Raw genomic sequence first — 6,000 nt, 5'->3', positions numbered from 1 at the left:
GTTTAGTGGTGGACTTGGCAGTGCTAGGTTAATGGTTGGACTTGGTGATCTTAAAGGTCTTTTCCAACCTGAACTATTCTATGATTCTATGATTCTATGACATAATTTTTTTTAACTGATACCACATGGTGAATTGGAGATACCTTTTGAAACTAACAGGAGTCATTGTATAGTGCTTATAATTCGTTTTAATGCGTGTCTATTGTAACTTGAATATTAATATTGTAACTTGAATATTAATACAAGATCTTGCTGACTGAGATGAGTTAATATACATGGGCACAAATTGAAATGCAGGAAATTCCATTTAGACATCACAAAAAACTGTTTTACTGTGACAGTAGTCAGACACTAGAACAGGTTCCCCAGAGAGGCTGTGGAGCCTCCAGTCTTGGAGATCATCAAAACCTGGCTGGACCCAGTCCTGCTGTAGTCAGTTCTGCTGTGAGCAAAGGGGTTGGACTAGACTTAGTAAGAACACAGCTTCTCAAGAGTGTTTTAGAGGTTCATGGGATTACAGTAGTCATTGTGCACTGGCCATATTCTCTTCTTTGGTAGTTCTTTCTGCCCTCTTTTTGAGGTGGTGACAATTGCCTTGAGATACTTTACCCTGTGAATTATCTGCCTGTATGCATGTTTCATCCTAATTTGCTTTATGGAAATCAGTAAAACTTAAGCATGACTTAAGTGGTGACTGCCTGCACTAAAGTAGGCTGAATAGCAACGTGTTTGTTTATTCTTCTGTGGGTCTCAGTTGAATTGCATGTTAGCTGACTGCTTCTCCCAGAGAAGAGAAAGGGTATCTGTTGTGGTGATCAACCAGAGCCAGGTTTTGGTAAAATCCTGCTTCATCTGTCTATCTTTTGATCATAATCCTTGAAGTTTAGCCCTTAATCCTCTCAAATGAGGCTACTTCCAAGTTTCTTGAACAAAAATCTGGAGAAGCCTCTGTGGGATGTGCAGCGTCTTTTAATGCTCACAAAGACCTTCATGTCCTTATTGATTCTGCAGAGAGAACCCTTAAGGGTTGATGGTGCTTAAAGCTGGGAATGGCCACAGGTGTCAGCCTATCCAACTGAAGGTACCTTTTATGGTGTAAAGATACATGGTACAGAGATTTTATTCTTTCCATGAACAAAGACTTGAAGCAAATGTCTTTGAAACAAATACGATCTTTAAATCTCTCATGAAACCCAGGAGCCTGTTGTGAAAGGAAATCTCTCTGAACTTGCTACGAAACCACCACAGACAAGAACTACTGCTTAGGGGCCTATGGAGGTCTGTCACAGACAGATTAACATTTGTTAAAACTAGAAGAAAAGTTGCACCAAGATATGAACCTGCTGAACTGAAAATGTTTCTCTAAGACAATGCAGAGTCCCTCCTTGGACGTTTCTAAAATTATGTCTTAAACTTTAATTTCATTCACTGACTTCAGTGAAAATAAATAACTTTGAGGATTGGTTGTACTCTATTGTTAGTTTTGTCTGCATAGGACTTGTGACCTCAGTAACTAAGTGACTTGTGAGAAGTTCCTTTTCCACTATAACTTAATTTTGAATGAAATCCCATTAAGTGAGATTTAGCTGGCACAGACGTATGCATTGTGGGTGGCTGTAAGTGCATTCTTTTCCCTCAAATGCTGGAAAGGTTTTGACTTTTCAAGTTGCTCCATTTCTTAGGAAGAACTTTGTCTTAAGGGTTTTTTTTTTTCCCCTTTGTTACCAGGCAGTATAAACAGTCCAGCAGTACATATTTATTTTTACATGTTGTGTGCATTTACTCCACCTCTCTCCTCCTGTATCAGCTAGCAATACTATAGGGCTTTTATTTTTCTCCCTGCTGAATAACAGAAATTTATTTCTGTCCGTGGTATAGGTATTTTTTTGGTTGTATCTGTGATCCCTAGCATTTTTTTGTAAGACATGTTAAGTGATGTCCCACCCTCAACGCTTCCTTTCCTGCTGCTGAGGGAAGAGGAAGGAGCTGACAGTTTACACACAAGGCCTTCTTGGTCCCCAGAGAAGTTATGTCCTGCTTGGTCTAGATTTTTTTTTTGCAAGTACAGACTGCTAATTTATATTAAGGTACTCCTCATTGTTTTTACTACACAAAAGAAACCATTATTTATTTAAATAAATAATGGGTGTGCGAGGTTGTAGCTGTTAGAAACATGTAATTACAAGGTGACTTCTGAGCAAACCTTTGTTTACTGTTTTTGAAAATATATGTCAAGAAAGGCTTTACTTTCACTTTCATGATAGTTTCTTTTTGGTTTTTTTTTTGGTTAAATCTTGGATAGCCATTGTTATAATAGACATTGCTATAAAGCTGCAATAGCCGTTGATATTATGTGCCGCTGCCTCATAGTACTGTGATGGATTTAGCTTCGAAACAACCCTGTAAAACCAGACTATATTAGTTTTAAATGTTAGGATTTTCTGTTTCAGTTATATTATTTAAAGTCTTAAATGCAGTAGTTAAGCTCAATTTGACTCAATTTTTGAGGTCTGTTAGAACTCTTAGTTCTAACAATCCAGTTCAAAAGTTTTTTGCTGTATCATGTGAATCCAAAACAGTAATATAGTGCTACATAAATGCTCTGTTAATGCCTTATAAAGCAGTTAAAATGCTACAGAAGAGGTAGGTCTCCCCCCTGAGATGGAGTAAGAAGTAGGAGGGCAACCTGAAAATCATTTTAAATAAGGGTTAAAAATATTTTCTGAGCTTTGATGAAATCATTGTGCAGTCTTTTCTATCTTCTGAAGTAAAAACAGTGCACTCAGAAATTCAGAAATCCAAAACTGCCAGCTCTGGAGTTCAAAATATACAATGGGAATGAAACACTACTATCTTTAGGCTTGGTGTGGGAGGCATTCTTTGAATATTTGCATCTTAATTTCAAAGATGTTGAATACCTTGAAGATAAACAGATTTCTGTGGCCAGCACTTTGGAGATCTCCAGGTGAAAAGAAACTTGCTCTTCATATGGATATTAAGTGATAGTGTCAGTATAATAGGCCAAAAATGAAAAATCTTACTGAATTCAAATGGATTATGAAGCAGTTCTGATTTTTTTTAGCATAGCGGAGCAATTTTCTCAACAAAAAGCATGACAGGGCACATGAAATGAGTGCTAATATAAGGGTGTGAGAGTAATTACTGCTTCATTACTTCATTATTAGGAAGTCCTTTCTTTCCAGGGAGGGGGGAAAAAAAAAATCAGAATAAAGTTTTCTTGCTACCTTTGGTCCTCATCTTTAAAATACTTGGAATTTATCTGTATCTAGAGATGCAGAGTTTGTGTTTGTGCCCCAGAGTTTATGTTTGCTCTCTGTAGCAGAGAGGTAAGTGTGTGGTGTTTTGGACTGAGGCTAGCAGGCTCGGAGCATCACCTGCAGGGAAGGTAGAGGGTTGTCCCCTGGAGAATACAGTACTTTTAAAATGCTTGCTACTTAAATATCTTTTTAATCTTGGATGATCTTTAGTCCGTTTCGCTGGCTTTGCAACATGTTATCAGAAAAAAAACCCAGAGAAATTGAATGGTTTAGTACGTTCATGTTTTAATGTAATGTTTATTGGCTTTTAAATGAAGAAAAAATGGTTGTTGAGTAGTGGAGTAACGATTTGGTGGTTTGTGTGAGGTTTAGGTTTTGTTTTGGTTAGCTACAACTGATAAAAATTGTGGCAAAACATTCTGTGTATTTACAGTTTACGCTGATATTGGGACAATATGCTGGTATCAGAAACCACAGATGTAGACGCTCTGTTATGAAAGAAGCTGCAAACTGTTAGATGTTTGGCAGGTGATTAATGACAAGCTTTCTGAGGAGTGTGAAAAAAGACGCTCAACCAGATATTTTCATGCACAAAGTTAGAGTATATAATGTTTGGAGTGTTGCAAACATAAAATAAGCCATCAGTTTTGGGAAAAAAAAATTATAATTTTTGGTTAATTTAGCATTATTTCCTTGCAGAGTTATTCTGCTTCTCTGTGGAATTAACAAGTGCTAAAATTTAACTGTTCACTAACATTTAATTTCTGGAGAGTAAGAGACATGAAAGGTTTTAGGCATGTATGTACTTTTTATTTTGCTGGGAGTGATGTGATTGTTTCTGTTCGCACCACAGTGTCTGAAGCCATTCAGGTCTGCAGGGCTCCAGCTTAGGTAGGGTCACCGCAAACAAAACCTGGTTAAAACTGACTAGCAGTGTTGGCCTCAGTCCAGCTTGTCCTTCTACTTTCTTGAGGAATTCTCTTCAATAATTTAAACTTGTTTTGTTGTTTAAAACACTGTTTAGGTATGTTCATAATTGTTGTAGCCACAGGCTGCTAGTTTTGGCTGGAAATAATAGCTGTACTTCTTGAATGGGTGAACAAATTGGAATGGAAGATTTTTTTGCCTTTTAAGTATTGTACATTAGCATCACTGATACAGTGTTTATCTGCAATGAGTAGCAAACTAATTTAATCAATACGGATTAAATGACACATTTCTGTTGTTTTAAACATGGTGTAGGGACTCCTGTGATTTCTCTTTAAAAAATAAGATCCTGCAATTAGATCTTGAGACTCAACAGGCACTGTGTCATGTTGGCATATTGCCATGTCTTAATTTCCTTGGAAGACGAAAAGCCAAGTGTCTCAGCTACTGGTGAAATGTTAAGAGCCCAGCATGAGTCACACTCTAAAATGTCTTAGTGTGATTATGAAATGGCCTTATTTTATATTATAAGTACAATAAAATAATGCATGTATTGTAACACTAGGAAAAGGATGTGTAAAATTAAAATCATGTAAGTTAAGCTTTTAATTATTTTGTTTTCTACATTTTAGGTGTTCTTTGAAATTAAAAAAAATAACTAAATGACATGTAAAATAATTCTGAGCAAGTGTTTAGATACAGAAGAAGTTACAGAATACAAATACTGGAAAAAGCTATGGCAAACACAGCCATTATGCTCTCCTCATTAACTTTATCTTTTTTTTTTTTTATGAGGACTATGTGCTGCTGTGTGTATGGCCCAGACAGTGTACCAGTAGGGGCGCTTTTATTCCCCATTCATTTTTGCCAGTAAGAGTTAAACTCAAAACTTTGGTTACTTTTAAATCTCAGCAACTAAACTAAATTAGAAGAGGTAAAAGGACTAGTGGATCAAGGAATTGAGAGGAACGTAAAGAAGGCAAGGAAACAATTTATTGAAGAGAAAAGAAAAGGAAGTGAGAACAGAATAAGCCAAAGCAGAAAAAGTGGATTTTGCAGGTGCTGTCTTTAAAATATTGGAGGGAAAAGAGGAAAAGAAAAGATGAGGTGCTGTTGTACATTGGCCCTACCCAAAAGGTCAATGGAGGTGACATGAAACACTATACAGCACGTTGGTGTTTATCCTGGAAACACACCCGTAGCTTTCACTGCTGGTCATGCTGAGGTAGTCAAAAAAGCCCAACTCATGCTGAATAGCTATAAACTCGCATACTTCATGTGTTTGTGATCAAACCATTAAGGGAGGAGTACTCCTCTACCGGGAAGGTTTGATCCTGTGAAGATTTTAAACATGTGCAAAACTTCACTCTTTTGTATTTAATTCACTTCACATGGTGCTAACTTATATTTTTGCAGAATCACCTCTTGAATTACTTACAGTAACTTGATTAAAAAAAAAAAAACATACCGAGAATGAATTAAAGTAACTACAGTCCAAAATACATTATACAGATTAACTACATGGAAAACTTGATGATTTTGACAAGGTTGTAATATAATTTCTTTAACATAGATCGACGCAAAAATATCTACATTCTGTTCACTGAAAAAGTTACTGCATTTTTTAAAGCTGAATAATGCTGAATGTTAATAACACGGCAGGGTCAGTCACTGAGCCTCCATGAATTTGGCATTTGGTATTTTGTTTATTTTTCAGGCTTTGGATATTTCCCAGGTTGGGAAATCTCTCAGTCTAAAGAACTTCCAAAATCTACAAAACAAACAATAAAAGCCC

General features: G+C 36.5%; 1 protein-coding gene across 1 annotated transcript in view; it reads left to right on the top strand.

Annotated features, from left to right (window-relative positions):
- Positions 1-6,000, top strand: part of SSBP2 (single stranded DNA binding protein 2) — a 157,238-nt gene that overhangs the window by 78,954 nt on the left and 72,284 nt on the right. The gene's annotated exons all lie outside the window — the stretch shown is intronic.

The sequence above is a fragment of the Aptenodytes forsteri genome, unplaced genomic scaffold, assembly GCF_000699145.1.
Source record: "Aptenodytes forsteri isolate BGI_AS27 unplaced genomic scaffold, ASM69914v1 Scaffold388, whole genome shotgun sequence".
In the NCBI taxonomy this organism is placed as follows: Eukaryota; Metazoa; Chordata; class Aves; order Sphenisciformes; family Spheniscidae; genus Aptenodytes; species Aptenodytes forsteri.
This window is presented reverse-complemented; position numbering and strand designations above follow the sequence as displayed.